General features: G+C 39.2%; 1 long non-coding RNA gene across 4 annotated transcripts; it reads left to right on the top strand.

Annotated features, from left to right (window-relative positions):
- The first annotated feature begins 7,724 nt into the window (after positions 1-7,724).
- LOC120251514 lies at positions 7,725-17,764 on the top strand. 4 transcript variants are annotated; one of them, XR_005533436.1, is made up of 5 exons: positions 7,725-12,969; positions 15,272-15,453; positions 15,671-15,832; positions 15,949-17,429; positions 17,693-17,764. It is a non-coding gene; the product is annotated as an uncharacterized LOC120251514 (long non-coding RNA). The 4 variants fall into 4 exon arrangements; XR_005533431.1 differs by having other exon boundaries at positions 14,333-15,453; XR_005533430.1 differs by lacking the exon at positions 7,725-12,969 and having other exon boundaries at positions 13,996-15,453.
- The last annotated feature ends 144 nt before the right edge of the window (positions 17,765-17,908 follow it).

Here is a 17,908-nt window from a genome sequence, read left to right as displayed (position 1 = left end):
ACTTTCACGGGAAGCAAGCGACGGTAGAAACGAGCTTGTCATCGCTCGATGGAAAAGAGGTAATAAATCATGGATAATGTTTAACATAAGTCTTTAATGTTTAAACATTTTTATTTAGCGTTTAACTTTTAGTATTTACCGTTTAAAACTTATTCATACTGGTTTAAATATTTTGTTCTCCGTTTAATTATATTCTATAACGTTTAAATATATAAACACTATGTTTAAATATAGTTTTTATAGTTTTAAAATGAATGATTTAGTTTGAAAATTGTTTGGTTTACATATGTTAGTTTCTCGAGATTTGGTTCGTGAATCTTTGAAGAAGAAATATTTGTTGGGAGCCAACCCAAGCGGATGGATGCCATTGCTCCGGGAACCACTTGCTCGAAGGCGGGATGAGAGGGCGAGCCTCTATCGCTGCGCGCTGAGACACCGTTCTCCCTACTTCCAGACCTACCATGCGCACGCATTCCTCGGCGCGGAGAAGCCCTCCCCTACCCGCAGATTGCAACAACCCCCTACCACGACAACGACGGTCCCCGATTGTGGCGGCCCACGACCATGGTAGCCCCTCCGACCGAGTGGCGGCCCCACCCGGTGACATTAAGCGAAAGATGTCACCGCAACTCTTATCTGAGCATGCCGGATATTGATGACCGAGTTTCCTCGGCTTGTCGCTCGTGTTGAGCAGGAAGGGCGTTCTGGCACAGTGCGCCATCCCTCGAAAGAACTGAAGCACCGGGACGAGCGAGGCGTCGGAATTTGGCGAGCGACGACATCATCGGGGAAGGTCATTCCAAAGGCGGCCACATTCGAAGAGACTTGCGAAAAAGAGGAGAACAATCGCCTCTGTCTCCACTCGCCGGTGACGATGAAACAATAGCAACACCATCGGCGGTGATCTTTGTTGTTGAGAAGGACATCGTAGATGATGTGGCCGTTCTTGCATTTGTTGAGAAGGTCGTTGACTCTCTTCTCGATGAAATCCTCGACCCGGTGGAACCGGCTGCAGAGATGCGGCATCAAAGATGGACACGATCCACGAAGATCAAGAACAAGTTAAGGGTGTGTCTCCAGAATGATGCTTTGTTGTCGTAGCCACGGTTGAGAAGATCGTCGAATCCGTTCTGCCGTGGCCGAGCAGATCCGCATGACCTAAGCGAGGACACAATCCCACCACAACAAGAACCATGTAAGGATGTGTCTGCGGTTGATGTTATCGCCGTCGTCCCCGCATCGAAGGAAGATCTTTGCTTGAAGACCCCGAGCCCGAGCAGCGAGAGAGATGATCGAGGCAATCAAAAATTGGACCGAGACGGCTCGGAAAGCTTTTTATTCAAGAAGAAGAAATGGGTTGGCTCGAGTCGTCTTAACAAATCTGAGCGAGGGAGTTGATGAGGATCTTCCTCAGCCCGCTTTCTATGGACGGGTAAGTGTAAAAGTTTTTTTATGATATTGTTTAAATGTTTTATTATAGTGTTTAACTATTACCTAATAGTGTTTAATACCTTTTATGTTATTATTTAATTTGTCTACTTAACGTTTAATTATATATAATATCATGTAACAATTGATAATATCATTTAAATATTTACAATATGGTCTTATTATATACATTATCGTTTAACCTCGACATCGTCGTGTGGAAGAATGATGCTGTCCCGACCTCACGCGACAAATTATACTACGCGCTTGAGGGGAAGGAGATGGTCGCTGATGATGTGATGGGACGCTTTCGTATGCATAATACAAAAGTCGCTGAGCAAAGAGCCATATCCTTACAAGAAGCGCCTCCATCACCAGACCGCTTGCACTGTTTATGTCAGCGGGATGACGCACGTGACACGATTATGGCTATGATCGGGGATGCTGTCGCATAGCTGCATGAAGTTCAAATTGTCGTCCTCCCGATAATCATAAATGGCCACTTCCATGTACGTCGTCACGGACGATGATAAACAAGAATACGAGGCATTATTCTTCAGTGTCAGAGTACGATAAGGACAGCGTTGGACATGGTAAGTTCTTTAATTATGTCCGATTAATATCATGTTTTGGTATTTAAATCGGTATTCTAATCTCGACTTGCGTATCTCGACAGTGGAATCTATTCGACATTTGTGTCGATATGGAGTTCAGCGAGTCGGCGACGACAAAAGTACCCACTCGTGCCGCGACATAGAAACCACACGCCAAAAACAAGGAAGCGTCGATTCGCGTAGTCTACGTCGTGCGGTTTTATCGAGCAATTACTTTAGGGGTGAGAAGTTACGACTACCGCATGACAGGGACGTTCCTTACCTCAGATTAAGGTATGTTACCCGCATACTTAAGGAGGGAGGCGATCGGCGTCCATGACAAAGGGGGTCGTCATGGCGGGTTAAATTTTTGTTTTTGAAGAACATGTCCTCAGTATGTCCCGAATGTCGATTTTGTTTTTCGAATGTAAATCGGACAAATTCAATTCATTGTTTTTCGTGTTCGAAGAGCATGACTTGTATATCTTAATGTAAATTTTTGTTTGTTTTTCAATTGTAAAGGCGGGGTTAAATTTCATTCGGTTTCATTTCATTGTTTAATTTACGTTCTAATTGTGTACATTTCACTTTCATTGTTTAAATATACTATATATCGTTTAAACATCGGTTGAAATGTTTCAAATTCTGATGTATCCGTTTAAAAATAACAATGTCTCTGTTTAAATACATTCAATTCGTTGTAAAGAGTAAGAGTTTAAATATAGAAAGTTGCCCATCAATACACAATGTTTCCACGTCATCGATCGGCTTATTTACTGATGCCTAGTCGTGATAGTTTCATACAAGATCTACGATTGTGGCCGGATCCATGGCGGTGACTGCAATGTAACTTCGCGGACATCAAAGCGCTTGCGACTCGATCCTCTTTCGTCTAGGCCGCCCAGTCGCCTTCTCATCAGCGGTCATGAAGCGAAGCTCACGATTTCCGTCTCGAAGGCTGTCGTACGTCGGGTATGGGGAATATAGCTTCCTTATGCGCCGGTTTGTAATTGTCGACGGTGAAGTACCCGCTAATAAATCGATGTACGTTGGTGTTTGATGCGCATTATTCTCTGCGCAAAATGTGTTTTGCAAGGGATACCATAAACTTGCCACCGCCGACATGAACAAGTTACGATGGCGAGATCCACGGAGTTGTTGACTGTGGTCGATCACTCGTAACGATCATCGACACAGCGACCAACATGAAGATTTCGTTTCGTCCTCAACAATGATCTCTACCTTCGAAATGTATGTGCGGGCATAAATAGGTCTCCCATTTGTTCGCTTGTTCACGCCGGTTACATAACATGCGCATCAACTTGAACACGGCAAATAAGGTTAAACAAAAGACGATTGATGGTTAAATAATTCATAAACATGGTTAAACATTATTGTAAATATTTAAGCGAAAGGATTAATATTTAAAAGTCGAGAAAAAGTTTAATTAAACAAAAGATTGAGGATGTTTTAAAGGGTAACACTAAATGTTAAGTGTAAACCAACATTCACGAGACCTTATAGAGTCGACTATTTTTCAGTCACCGGTAAATGACGAGCTTCCTTGATCCAAGCATTGAGCGACTCAGCGACGTTTGAATACATCTCACCCCAGCGATCACCTCCGAGCAGATAATTCGACCAATGTGCCATATCCGATTTATTAATCAACGGTGATGAGCTTGGGTGATGTGGTATGCGATTCATTCACGGTATCATCGAAATCTTTTAGCCGTGGATGCCCACGCAATGCGGAAGCATATGACCCGACACTCCTCCCTCAATGCCTTCCCAAGTCGACATTGGCTTTTCATAAAATTGGCCTCCAAATGTCGAAAGGCGGTATGCATGTGGCGAAGAAGGGAAGACTCTCGCAATTGCGCTCACTAGGCCCCTTGGACTGTCCCAGAAGCGAAGGTAATTATCTCATGATAATCTCCATCCTCGTATAAAGCATCGCCTAACTTAGATATGAACTAAGTCCATTGGCATCGGTCTCGTTGTCGACTATACCGAAGGCGGCGTGGAAAAAAACCATTGTTTCCATCTTTCCCTGTGGCACCCGATGAGTGTACCCCGATATTTTTCCAAGGAGGTGGGTACCATCGAGAAAGCAGCTGACTGCAAGCCCTCTTGAATCCCTGCATACACTGCTGAAAGAAAAGAATGCACGTTTAAAAGCGATCACCGTCTCTTTCCACGATCGCATGACTGCACGGGATTTGTTTCGACCCACCTTATCCACAAAGCAAAGCAAGCGATCGTAGTGGAGATGTCACTGCAGTCGAGGACCACCCGGGCATGCTCTTTTCCCAACCAAGCACGCTTGTATGGTATGTGGACACCATGTTCCCCTAACATGTCCTTCCGAATGTCGATGGCCTTGTACTGAGGGGACGGTCCTCGAGCTTCGAATCACTCGTCGCTAACCCATTTTTTGGACGCTTTCGGATGCGACGCCGAACCTATGCCACCACCGCAAGTGTGTGACGAGTTGATTGTCTTGATTCTGAAAGTATTTTTGTTATGCTCTTTTGATGCGTGAAGGCGCTGATGACAACCATCGGCCCTAGCATTCCACCGTCGCTCGATGTTTTTCGTTCTTTATGAATTTGAAGTCAAAATTCCTTTTAATTGCATGATTTCGAGTACGTCCACGAAATGTTCGACAACAGTCAAAAGCGTTATCAATATCCAGCGAAAGCACTTCGAATGATCGGCGAGGAAGGAAGACATCCCACGCCGTCGAGTCGCCCATGGGAATGAGCTGGAGCACTCGCGAGAATCGAATTCCTGCCAACACTTGATCGAATGAAAAAGATCGATATGTTAAGCGGAGAATATAATGTTTAAGTGATAATGACAATATTTAAAGCGTTAAATTAAATACTTAAGCGGTTAACTAATAACGTAAAGCGACTAGTACAAGATTTTTAACTAGTGACGGACATATTTAAACACTAATGACCCCAGAACAGCTGGAACAATTAAAAGAGAAGGAACTTACTACGAGTAAAACTCGTTTTTCATTAGGATTCGGCAATGGCACATTTTTACGTCTCGACGACAAGATCAACTACTGACACATTTGAAGATGGAGTGCGCGTGATACATCCAGCTGGAAGTCAACATCGTTTTCTATTGGGCAAACCGTTTTATATCCATCTGGTGTGATGAACTTAACCCTGACAATAGAAACTTCGAGACCCCATCGCTCACAAATCTCAGCTAACACCAACTCCCAAGAAGTCTGAGCCGTGAACATTAGCACTCTTCCCTCCCCGTTGAATCTAGCAATACCACAAAAACTCTCCATAATATATCGGCCGAAAACCAAATCGTACAAACCAAATGAAATGAAGAACAAAAATAAGCCGAAGAAGAAGAAGAAGAAGAAGAAGAAGAAGAAGAAGATGTAAACAACAAACAGCAGTCAGATAGGCAAACAAAAAAAAGTGCATATATATATATTACTGTCGCGATGAAGACAAAAAAGTGCATAGAGGTTAGACTAGACGTGATGTGATTGGGCGGTATTTTTCCCTCCATCCCAAGGGCAAAAAAGTAAAAATATATGTCACTGTCGCGATGAAGACATATTGTCATCGCTCGACATGAGTATCTGTTTAAACGTACAGTATTTTATGTTTAAACGGATAGATATAGTGTTTAACATAACGATTACCGGTTTAAATAAAGTCTATATCATGTAAATAATACGTAAACCGTTTAAATAAAGTTATTTAACTGTTTAAAATATATGTTATTGTTTAAATTGAATGCTTTCACTGACATCGCGTTGAAGATGGGTACCTCCTGGGTCACTGTTTAAACATCTTTACGTATTTTCTTAAACACCGTTGTCATTGTTTAAAGAGTAACTAGAGTATTGTTTAACTTTTTCTATTGTTTACACCGTTGTCATTGTTTAAAGAGTAACTTTTTCTTAAACACCGTTGTCACTGTTTAAACATATTTACATATTTTCTATTGTTTACAATGACGTTCTTTTGTTTCCCACATTGTTTTTACTAGGTCTCTGTTTAAATTTCAAAAGTTCACATTCAAATAAGCTTGTTTCGTTTTATTTATAAAAGATTTACAACATTTACAACATTTACAACGTCCTCTCGGACTTTGATCACTCACGACTCGACCCTCGTATAACGAAACAAGTGTCTGTACATTCGAATGCTCACAGCGGTTGCATAACATGCGCATCAACTTGAACCTGCACAACGTACAACATTAAAAAAAGGTTAAACAAACACATTCATGAAAACGACTATTAATCAATGTGTCATGGTCGGACTTAAGCGAAGATCCTGATAGTTAAACACGAGCGTAATAGTTGTACTGTCGACGTAATGTTCTTAAAGCGGTATGAGAAAGTCTCAGTGATAAATATCAACCCTCGTCTTAAAGGATGTTTCCTGATCTCCCTCCTCTAGAGAATCCTCCGCAATCACGAAATACGTGAAAACTTTCTTTTCTTACCCAAGTCGAAATGCTCGCTAATTGCTTGCCCAGTCATCCACCGTGAAGAATCCTCTCGCATTCGAGCGATTATGAGGAGCATTTCGACTAGGGCGAAAAAGATAGTTTAACTTGTTGCGTGATTGCGGCTAAATGATTCTCAAGATAAGGAAGAAGGTTCACGAAACATCCTTTTCAGATAGAGTGGTTGTCCATGGGAAGAGGAGGAGCGAGGAGGAGGAGGAGGATGATGAGGACGACGAGGAGTGGTTGTCCGTGGGGAGGGTTCTTCCAGTTATTTATGGTGTGAATTCCACAGCGGTGACTCTTCATATTCGAGAAAAAAAGTTAAAGCGCACGATGGCCGACATTGGTCGATGAGAACGAGCGAGTGTTCGGATATTTATGTTCACAGTGCGTAAGAATTAATGACGGCATTAATTCTTATGCACGGGATACCATAACCTTGCCACTGCCCGTGCCACCCTGCCAACAATTCGGATCAAAGCGAAAAAGATCTCCGCTTTTCTGCGAGACTTTGATAATTTACACGTTAATATTAATAGTTATACATGTAAAAGATAATGTTAAAGCGGAGATGGCAAGTATTAAACGGATATGACAATTATTAAACATATTAGTAATATATTTAAAGCGGATAATAGCAAATAGTTAAACATTATTTAAACAATAGTTCTTCTCGTCGTAATACAACTTTTACAACCATAAAGCGAGAAGGCGACGATGGCACATCTTTCGTGCTCTCGACAATAAAATCGACTACGACTCGTTTTGAAGATGAAGTGCACTTGACCAATCCGATGGAAATCAATTTCATTTTCTGTTTGAGAAACCGATTTATATATTTCGGGTATGATAATGAGGAGAACAACAAGATGTAATGCAACTCCTCGGCATTGTCTCATCGAAAACCAGCTGAAAGCCCTCAAAAGGTTGAGCATGATGTTATTTTGGCGCTTTTCTTTCCCCATGATTTTCAGGCCAAAAATGGGATTTCACAACATGGACCCATTTGAAGTGAACGGTAGGGGGTAAAAGGGAAGTTAAACACTAACGGAAGGACTGTACGGGGTGTGTAAAAGTAAGAGGGGGTTTTTGGAAAGTTTTGAAAATTACGAGGGGTGAACAGTAATTTTCCATAATATTTACGACCTTGATTATATAATATGAAAAATAAGATATTTGAGGTATTCCTTGAAAAAAAAATAAAAAAGTGTCTGTGTTTGTGTTCCTTCTCTCTCCTTTTTCCATTCCATCGCTGCTTCTGCTTCTGCTCTCCTTGTTTCGCTTTGGAGGGCATGACGATGCCCTAATCACCTTCGAATGCGATCGCAGCGTGCGAAGGTGTGTGATGTCTCCAACTCTCCATCGTTGATGGATTCCTCTTCTTTGCTGTACGTCTCTTCGCTCTCTGTAACGATGGTGTAGCGGCTTGGATGGCCTGCTCCTCGGCAGGCAACCGCTGCTCCCGTCCTCCTAGAGGGAAGGGTTGGTGTGGTGTGGTAGAAGAGGAGGGGTCTTTGTGGTATCATGGATTAATGGCGAATCCGAGCCTCTTCTCTGTGTTTCTATAAGGTTGCTCAAGCTCGGCTCATTCAGAGCCCTAACTGTTTCTCTGCTACTACTACTAGTACTACTGCCATTGATGATGACGCAATGCTGCGCTCTTGTGTTCTCTTGGCTGTGATGATTTGCCCTAGAAGAGTCGAGAGATCGAGTGGCGTGGCAGCCACTTCTGCAGCCCTTGATTCAATTTTTATCTCTGATAAAAAAAAAGGTCAGATCTGAGCCTCCTCCTCCTCCTCCTCTCTCTCTCTCTATATATATATATATATATATATATATATATATATATACTCTCTCCGTTCCTTTTTACGCTCTCCGGTCTTCTTTAGTTGAGAACTTTTCGTGGAGGGAGTGTATGATAAATGAGGAGCGAGCGAGGAACCTCAACCATTAAGTTGGGACGGGTTTGAACTCGCGACCTTTGAACTCTCTGCTACTACTACTATTACTACTAGCATGATGGTGATGATGAAGATGATGATGATGATGATGACTATGATGCTTGTTAATGGCAATGCTGCACTCTTGTCTTCGCGTGGCTGTGATGATTTGACATAGAAGGGCCTCAAGATCGAGTGGCGTGGCAGCTATTGCTGCAGCCCTTGATTCAGTGTTTATCTTTGATTAAAAAAAAAGGTCAGATCTTAGCCTCTTGCCTCTTGGCTCCTCAGAAAATGATGAAGGTAAAGAAAAGAAGGCAATGCTATCAAAATAAATAAATAAATAAATAAATAAATATAAATAAATAAATAAAATCATCCAAGGTCCAAATTTCAATTATGTGTGTGTGTGTGTGTGTGGCCTGTGATGTGTTTGGCCACTGGAAACAGCTCCTTGGCTGCTATGAATCGGAAGAATGAGATATAAAGTCCTCTCGCATGCTTTATTTTCTTGCATTGTTTCAGAATTGTTCTTGTTTTGAAAGCGTGTTAAGACCACATTCACATTCAAATGATGGTAATTTTTCCCTTGCCAAGTGAGAGGTTGAAAGATCAACTCCCTCTCACAATATTGGTTGAAGTGAGCGGCTTGTCAATCTCATAAAAAAAAAAAGAAAGAAAAGTGTGAAGTTTGTTCATAAAGAGCCCCAGGATCAAATGGCAAGGTCGTTTTGGTGGTTATTGCTGCAGCCATTCATTGATTCTGCATTCTCTTTGATGAAAAGGTTAGATCGGTGTTGCTTTTTTCTTTGAGGAAATTAACAATGACTCTGATAATATTCAATTTCTAAAGAAAGCATGGGGTTTAGTTTGTCCTTTTTTTATTGATTTGTGGTCTCTCAATTCTATTTTGTCATTAGAGGCAGTGATGATTCACCCTTGAATTCCTGTGTTCAAATGGTATGGCACCTTTGTTGTGGTATTTAATAATTTTGCTTCATTAAATTTGGTACTTATTGAAATGAATATATAAGTCTGTGTCTCTAGCACTGTCAGCTTAAGCTATTGTGTTGAATTGGGATGTACATTTGGTTGAACTGAGTTCTGTGGGTTTTGGCCTTGGCTATGCATGTGTTTGGATCATGGAAACAAGAATTGATAAAGAAATGGCTGGGCTGATCACTGCAGCAGCCATATTTGGTTCTTATTTTGTATTAATGTGATGAAAAGGGTGGATCTGAGCCTTGGCTTTCTTCTTTATAGTAAATGTAAGCATGGCAAATAAGTGATGTGTTTGGATTAGTTGAAAGTAGGTAAAAAAATGAAGAGTGTTATTTCATAAATCTCCATGAAATCTTCAGTAGTGATGATTTTCTGACCTTTAATAATTGCACATATCTTATTTATCTTCTCCTCTGCTAGGTGACTTTTTAGGGAGAAAATTGTATTCCTAAATTAGTGAAAGTAGATTAATTTTTCGCCTTCACGATGCTCTGTCATAAGTGAAAGGATAGATAAACCAAGCTTAGACATCATATTGTAAATTTTCTACCAAACACATTTTTAAGTTCGTCTATTTCTTGTCTATAACTCTCCCCTTGAAGAGCTTCCATTTTTCTTCTTAGGCATCTGCCTTATTTGTAAAGACATGTCCGGGCCATCTTAATCAGTTTTTTCTTACTTAGTAATAGTTGTCACTCTTATTTTATTTTGGATAAATTCATTTATTAATTAGTTCTTCCTACTTACACATGACCCCCATCTCAACATTCTCATTTCAGTCATGCCCATTCTTTATGTATAATATTTTTTAACCACCCAACATTTAGGCGCTTAGATCATACTTGGCCTAACAACTATTCTATAAAACTTTCAATCTAAGGGGTATTCTATGTCCACATAAAACTTAGTTACCTGTTATCTTAGATTAGAGAGCTTAGGTATTAAAATTTTTTTGTCTCTACCAATCTTAGTGTCATCCTTTTGGTTTAGAAAAATAAGATAATATTAAGTTTGATTTCAGCTCTTGGGTCACACACGCATATATGTCTTTGGAAAAATGAAATTACATAATAACCTCATAAAATTTCTTGTCTCATGACAAATATCATGCACATTGTGTTGGAGGAGAGTACTATAGGTGGTGATTTGACCTCAAAGAGTGTTGGGTTTAGATGGCAGGGCAGCTAAGGTTAGGGGTGATTCTCCATGCCGCTTCTGCAGCCATCCCTAATACTTGTTTCAGCGTTGTGTTTGATTCAAGGTCAGATCTGAGCTTGACTTTTGAAGTTGTTGATGTTGTTGTTATTATTTTTGTTATTGCTGCTGCTGCTGCCGCCTGCCGGTCTTCTTTGCTGACTGTGACGTCATTGTGTCGTAAGTTAGTGGGTGCCTTTGCCGTTTCAAGTTGCAAAAGGGAACACTTTCCTTCTCTTATTCTATGTGCAGATTCTTCCTAATAGTTTGTTTGCACATGGATTGTATTCATGCATGTTTGTGCACATGCAGGCGGGCTTTTTTTCCCCCAAGATGTTCCTTTTTTTTGTTATATTTATGCCGTGGAGTGGTGCAACTGCCAAGTGCCACTTGTCAGCTGTTTGTTATTTCACTACTACTGGAAATAACAGTTGGAAGGTGCAGTCGACATTCTTTGTCATTCTTTCTGGATTGAATGAATCATATTCTATTGTTGTAGAAGCCTTCTATAGAACTTAAATATGTTTAAATCCTTGTGTCCTAGAGGCTGTGATGAACAACCCTATGCCAACTATGGCGGGGCAGGTTGTGTTGACCTGCAGCCATATGTTGCTAAGAGATTTCAGTATGTTGGCTCTTCATTTTCTTTTTCTTCTTGTTCTTCTTGTTCTTGTTCTTCTTCTTATTATTATTTTCTATCCTTTGTGATAATGACCAATGTGTGACTGATATTGAAGGGTGGTTCTGAGCCTTACAATTCCTTCCATATTTACATCTTCTAAAGTTAAGATTATTTTTTGGTGTGATGAATCTTGTTTTTGATAAGAATTAGTTAAGGAATTCGTAAGGTAAGAGCACAGGTTTATGTTGAGCTTGCGGTTGCGCTCCACGCCTGTGCATGCACTTGAATTAGTTAAATGGGGGCTTGTCACCAATTTGTCAGGAAAAAAAAAAAAATTCTGCAAGCCCTCGGTCACTGTCACATGCATACTGGAGAACACAGTCACATTAGAGGCGATGAAGATATGCTAAGCACCACCGCATGTAATTTTTGCATGTTTGGAGGTCATTGATGCTTTACTGACCACACCTCTTGACCAACTTGGCCTCTCTGTTATTTAAATGGCCCAACAGCTTGGATGGCCAGCTACCTAGCTGGGAACCGCTGCAACCTTTACGTACCTGAGATGCAGTGCATTGGTTGGCTATGGTAATTGGTTGGAATCAGGTGACTTGCAGAAGGCGAATCTGAGCCTTGTTTTATTTTTGTTGCAAGTATATGTGACTTATATTTTTCCAAAAGAGGCACTGGGTTTTCTTGTTTATTTCAAAATATATTGGCAAGATTTAATTGTGGATGTTTTTTGACGCATTACCCTTTTTTTTTTGGGAACTTGTTTGAGCCATTTTTCCCCCTCTATTTTTAGTGTTTGTGAAATTTGTCAGAATTGCATGCTGCCCTTGGTAATTATGAAAGTTAAGCCATAAGGCTAATGATTGTATTAACAAGGTTTGATGTAATGTTTTAACCATACACAATTTGTTGTGCAGATTACTAAAAAGTTTGTATAGTAGACCTTGACTTATACATTCATATTCATATTTAATGACTTAGCCAATTTGGGACCCTTAGTTGCTATATTGTATAGGAAACCTTGATTTATACATTCATATTCATATTTACTTCGCATGTAAATCTAGTTTGAAATGATCAACATGGCCCCCATCAATGGCTTTGTTTGTTTGATGCTCTGATTTTCTCTCTGATTTATTGGTTGGTTCAGATATTCTTCTTAAAATGACGGGAATGATAAAGCAGTCTGGATGGTCAGCTGCTAAGCCAGCTGCAGTCTGCTGGCAACCACTGCATCATTATATTATTGCAGATGTATTGGTTGGTTATTCTCGCTGGATGACTTTTGTGCCTGGAAGAGGCATGTTGGTTAAGGAGGCCTAAACTATAATTCCGTCGTTCTTTTGAAATAGCTGCAAACTGTGGGTTAGTTTTTATTTGCTAAAAAAAATTGGCTTTGAAGTGTGGGGCAAAACAGTTTTGTTCTTTCCATGTGGGTTAAAACATTGCCTTCATGCCGGCAATGATGATATGAATCACCTTGTGATCTTTGTGTGGTTGAAGGTGTAGCCACTAGCTATGTATACATCATTTCTCTGCTGATGGTAATTGCAAGCTTGCTTGGATTGCCAGCTACCTTGCTGGCGACCTATGGAACTATTCCATTTCAAGTGCTGACTGCTGGTGAATTTGTGGAGCTATGGTGTTTGGTTGAAATTTCATGACCAAACGGAAGGTGAATCTGAGCCTTGTTTTAGTGTTTCAGTTGCACATGTTGTTCTCTTTTGAAAATATAACTGCTTTCAAATCTGTTTATTTCCAAATCTTTTGAAAATGTTGTTCTCTGTCTATTTTCAAATCTGTTTCAAAAAATGTTCCTGGTTTCTGTCCTGTCGTTGCAATATGATTCATTCTGTTTTTTAAAATGTTACAGTATCCGGTCTACTTTGTCATTTTGCTGTTATTTGATATTTGGCTAATAATGTGGCACTGGAAATTGCTATGAAGGTATTAATTTGTGAAGCATTTTGCATGTATAGGTAAAATGCAAACAAAATATCACAATGGTAAAGGTTTAAGCTGATAGTATCAGGCACCGAGGTTGTATATTTAAAAATGTTTGCTAATCCTACACACTATTCATGGACACACTCAGTTAATTAGTCAATTTCATGCAATCTGTTTGTTGTTTAGCTTTAATATTATTCGATGAAAATGTTATTTGCTTACAAATAGGATTGTAGTTTGTATGGATATGTATCGCCTCTTATATATGATGAGATTTTTTAAATGGCTATCTAGGCAGAAGTATCTTGGTTTTTTGTCGGGCTGCTTTGTCATTTCAATTTCTCCATCTGGCTTAGTTTACTTCAAATTAAAGATGAAGAGGCCTTGGAAGACTGTTTTTATGTAACTATTTGATGTTTTTTCGTAATTATGGTACTAAGCCCGGTTTTGAATGAGTATAAAGGTCATATGTTGTGGTAGACAATACGTTTACTAAAGGGTTACTTGTTTGTTTTGCTTTGAATTTTTAAAGTTATTTTCACCTAATGATGAGTTTATAGGCAGTCTATTTTTAAATTTCATCTTAAATTTTAAATAAATTCAACAATATTAATAGATAAAATCTGGAATATATGTGGTGATTTTATTTTGAATTTAGGTTGGAAATAATATAGTTTAAAATTGATTTTATGGTGAAATTTATTGTATTTACCTAATTAAATTTTGTTTAATAGCAAGTACGTTTTTATAAAATTGATTTAATTATTTTTTTAATAGTTTTAAAAATTATTCCCAACCCCCAAGTTAAGGTATACAAAAACACTTCCCAGGGACCGCGAGAGCAGGGCACCCCCCATCTCTGTCTCTAACTCACTGTGGATCATTTTTATTGTTGACACTTGTGATGTTGTGTCCTCCATTTCTAATTATTTCCGTTCTGGTGATCTCTGAAGTTTTTGTATTTCTCGGATACTTCTTTGAAACCTCGTTGGCTGTGGTGGGATTTTTCTTCCCTTGATCATCTCCGTCTCATCGTGAGGTTCTGGTGGGGTTTCTATTTCTTATCCATGTTGTATTTTCTTGTCTATTAGGTTCCGATCTTGTGACGATGAAGCAATAGATGTTGTAGTTCCTTTTTCATCCTGGAAGCTTGTCTAATGTCCTCGATTTGCTCCTTCTCTCTAATCCTCACCGTCTCCACCGGTGAGGTTTGCTACTTCTTATCTTTTTCCTATTTCTTGTTAAGATAAGTAGGCCCTAAGTTGATTAAGGCATGATCTCTTCTAATTTGATTTTTATCATTTACTATATATCACATGTATTCTGATGAGCTTTATATTTTTCCCCGGGTGTTTTTTCTTTTTTGGAAGAGTTGTTTTTCACCAAGGTGACTTATTTTGTTTTTCACCAAGTCGTATGTGTCCTTATTAATTATCATGCTCTCTATGGCGAGGCATATGAATGGCCTGATATTATGAAGGCAACCTATGCTGCTTTTTATTTTTATTTTGACTAATGCAATGCGGGTGTATGTACCGTTTGCACTGTGATCTCGAAAGATGGCGAGGCAAGTGTTTGCAGCCATTGGAGTATGTTCAGCTTGTTAGCTGTATTTAGTTGGTGATTCTGAGCCTCCATTATATCACCTATTAATTATTGTTTTTCAATCAAAAGTCCTATGTTTACCAACAGCTTGGACGCCAAAATTATTGTGTCAATTCTTGAGCTGAGGATAGGATAATCAGCAGAAGTCAACGATGATAATGCTACACTTTTGGATTTATTGGCTGAACAGTAAGGATAAAGAATTGATTAAGCTACATGTTAGGTGTCTTTCTGAGCAATAATTAATTTATATGTTAAGCATATCTTAAGATAAAAAATCTATTAGCACATGTAAATTTCCATTATGGTGAGAGCTCTAAATAATTCGATTTTCATTATAAATCTATCAGCACAAGGAAATTTTAGCAATTAAAAATTATAAGTTTGAGTTTGGAGGCTGTTATACTTACGTTACCTTTTCTCAGCTGGCTTTACAAATAATGCAAAGGAGATGATCTCGTTCAATTTTATTTATTTATTTATTTGTGGGAATTGCTTCTATGCCCTATGAAAGTGGGTGGTTGCTATTATAGCCTCGCAAAAACCAGTCCTTCAAATGGCGAGCAGATGGATGGTCTGCTATTCAGCGGGCAACCTATTAAAGCAGGTAGTTGCTTAATGTACTGTTGTAAAAATGTAAGAAATTTATTTGCTTGTATAGCTTTAAAGGGTAAATGTCTGCTGCGGATAGGCAAACCAATAACCTCTATTGGTTGTTATTGCTGTTGTTATTGTTGTTGTCGTTGCCCCCTATTAAAGCGTGTAGTATAAGTAGTTGTTATTATTATCATTGTTGTTATTATTTTGTACCCATGGCATGGCAGATGGAAGGCGTGTTATTTTCGCAACTTCTGCAGCCATTCTTCCAGCATTCGAATAATTTGCCTATTGTGGTGTTTTTCACATATATACCCGCCCAAGATATATTACTATGCCAAGGCAGACAGACAGTCTGCGACACAAGCTGAAGTCAGAGGTGTGCTGAGGTATTAAGTCGACACTTGTGCATGTCCCTGACTTCTCAAAATCTATTTGTCAAAAAGGAAAAAAAAAGTCATATTGATCTTAAGGCTGAATGATGACCTGTTGTGTGTTGTGGCAGATGGATGGTCTACTATTGTGCGAGCAGCCTTTGCTGTTGGTCCACTGGGAGAGATTCTTTTTTAAAGTTGGTATTTCCATTGATGTGGAAAATTGATAGGCTATTCCTCTGTGGGCAAGTTCTGCAGCCATCCTGTGACAAGTAGAATATTTTTGAGGTGTGTTTGCTGAAGAATAAACCTAGCATACATGGCTTCGTTCCTGCATTGCTCTCTCTTTACTTTCTAGAGGCTGTGATGACTGTGCCCAGGGATTTATGGTTATTTTCTGGGTGCCCTCAATCAATTCTTGTGATTTTGTTTAAGGGTTTAGAATTTAGGGTTTTTAAAGCTGCATTCAAGCACTTATATTGCTGTCACATAAGTGTGTTGTTGCTGGTCTCCTTCATGGCGGGGCATCTATTTGCAGCCATTGGAGTTTGAATGGCAGAATTGCTGAAGTCTAATGAGGGTTGTTCTGAGCCTCTAGTTTGTTTGTGGCAATTTCTATCACAGAGATTTTGAGATAACATGTTCTATTGTTGTAGAAGTCTTCTATGTGGCTGATTGGCATCATGGAATTCTTGTTATTCTGGTCTTCTACGAGCTTTTTGGTTGTTTTCTGGGAGACTAAATTATTTTACGCAAAATTTATTTTGTTCCTTAGAGCTAATTGAGCTTTCTCTGTGGGCAGCATGCAAATAAACTATTGGTAGTTAGGTAATCTGTTATGGATGTTGATCCTTCCATTCAAAGCCTTTATAATGCTAGGTATCCTTTGGCAAATATATCTGTGATATTAATTACAACATGATTTTTGTGCTAACTTCTTGGTTACATGAATTTTTTCCTTCCACCTCATTCTATCAGGAGCCAAAAATCAGATCGACCAAGATTAGACATATCATTCTATATATTCATGAACCAAATCCTGCTTCAATCAACTGCTTTGTAGCAATGGACGTGGCAGGTTGTGATCCTGCAGCCATTTTGAGATGAGTTTTATAGGGGTATATATCTATACATGCAAATGGAAATTTTGTTGGGTGTATGCATATTTAACTGATAGCATCATGCATGTCTATAATTTTGCCTCAAGTGAATAGCAATTCAAGGCTGGTACATGTGTTCCATTTGCATCCATTCCATTGTTCTGAACATGACTTTTGTGTTCCTTCATTTTTATCTTTCTTGTGTCCATTCATGTCTCAAGAGGCTGTGATGATTTCCCCTGAAACCAACTTGTGCTTGGATCGAAGGAAAAGAGAAAGTTGATTAGTTTTTTACTTTGCACTCCCTGAAAAAGAGTGAAATTACCAAACAGCTCCTCAGTTTGCAGAAATATGAAAAACCTGAAATTGGAATGGGATGGATGGCGAGGCAACATGGAAAGGCTGGCTAGATTTTGCTGGCTACCATCTGCAGCCATTATCATTTTCCTAATAGCAGGGTGAAACTGAGCCTCTTTCTGGTTTCCGTTTTGAATTCTGCATTGACCTATCAGGTAATGGTTATCAAAAGTTTGATGCGGCCTCTATCATTTTAAGATAGAGCAGTTCCAAAATTGTTGCTATTGAAACAGAGAACTAGTTTGCCATGTTCTTTTTCTAGATTGCAGTTGGATGTGGGATCTCAATCAAACTAATTATATTTGTAAAAAGTAAAATGAAGACTTATGAAAATTTGCGATAACAGGCATGTTAAGATTTTTGTCGGCTTTATATCTGATGCTTTGGTAATAACTTTATTCTGTGGTTTGACCTTCAGGCCAACCAGGAGGATCTTTGGGTTAGCACAGGTTTTGGCCATGTTTCAACCATGAGAGAAAATTCAGGCAAGCCTAAAGAAAATCTTAAGTTTGATGCATTTTTATACCCTATTTCTATAATTTGTTGTACCGATATTGTAACTAACTTGCAAGTAAAATAGTTAATCATTGAGTCAATAATTTAATAAAAAATATTGTCCATGTTAACCATTTAC

The sequence above is a fragment of the Dioscorea cayenensis genome, chromosome 3 (assembly GCF_009730915.1).
Source record: "Dioscorea cayenensis subsp. rotundata cultivar TDr96_F1 chromosome 3, TDr96_F1_v2_PseudoChromosome.rev07_lg8_w22 25.fasta, whole genome shotgun sequence".
Classification (NCBI taxonomy): Eukaryota; Viridiplantae; Streptophyta; class Magnoliopsida; order Dioscoreales; family Dioscoreaceae; genus Dioscorea; species Dioscorea cayenensis.
The sequence above is the reverse complement of the archived record's forward strand: the minus strand, read 5'-3'. Positions and strand labels throughout refer to the sequence as shown.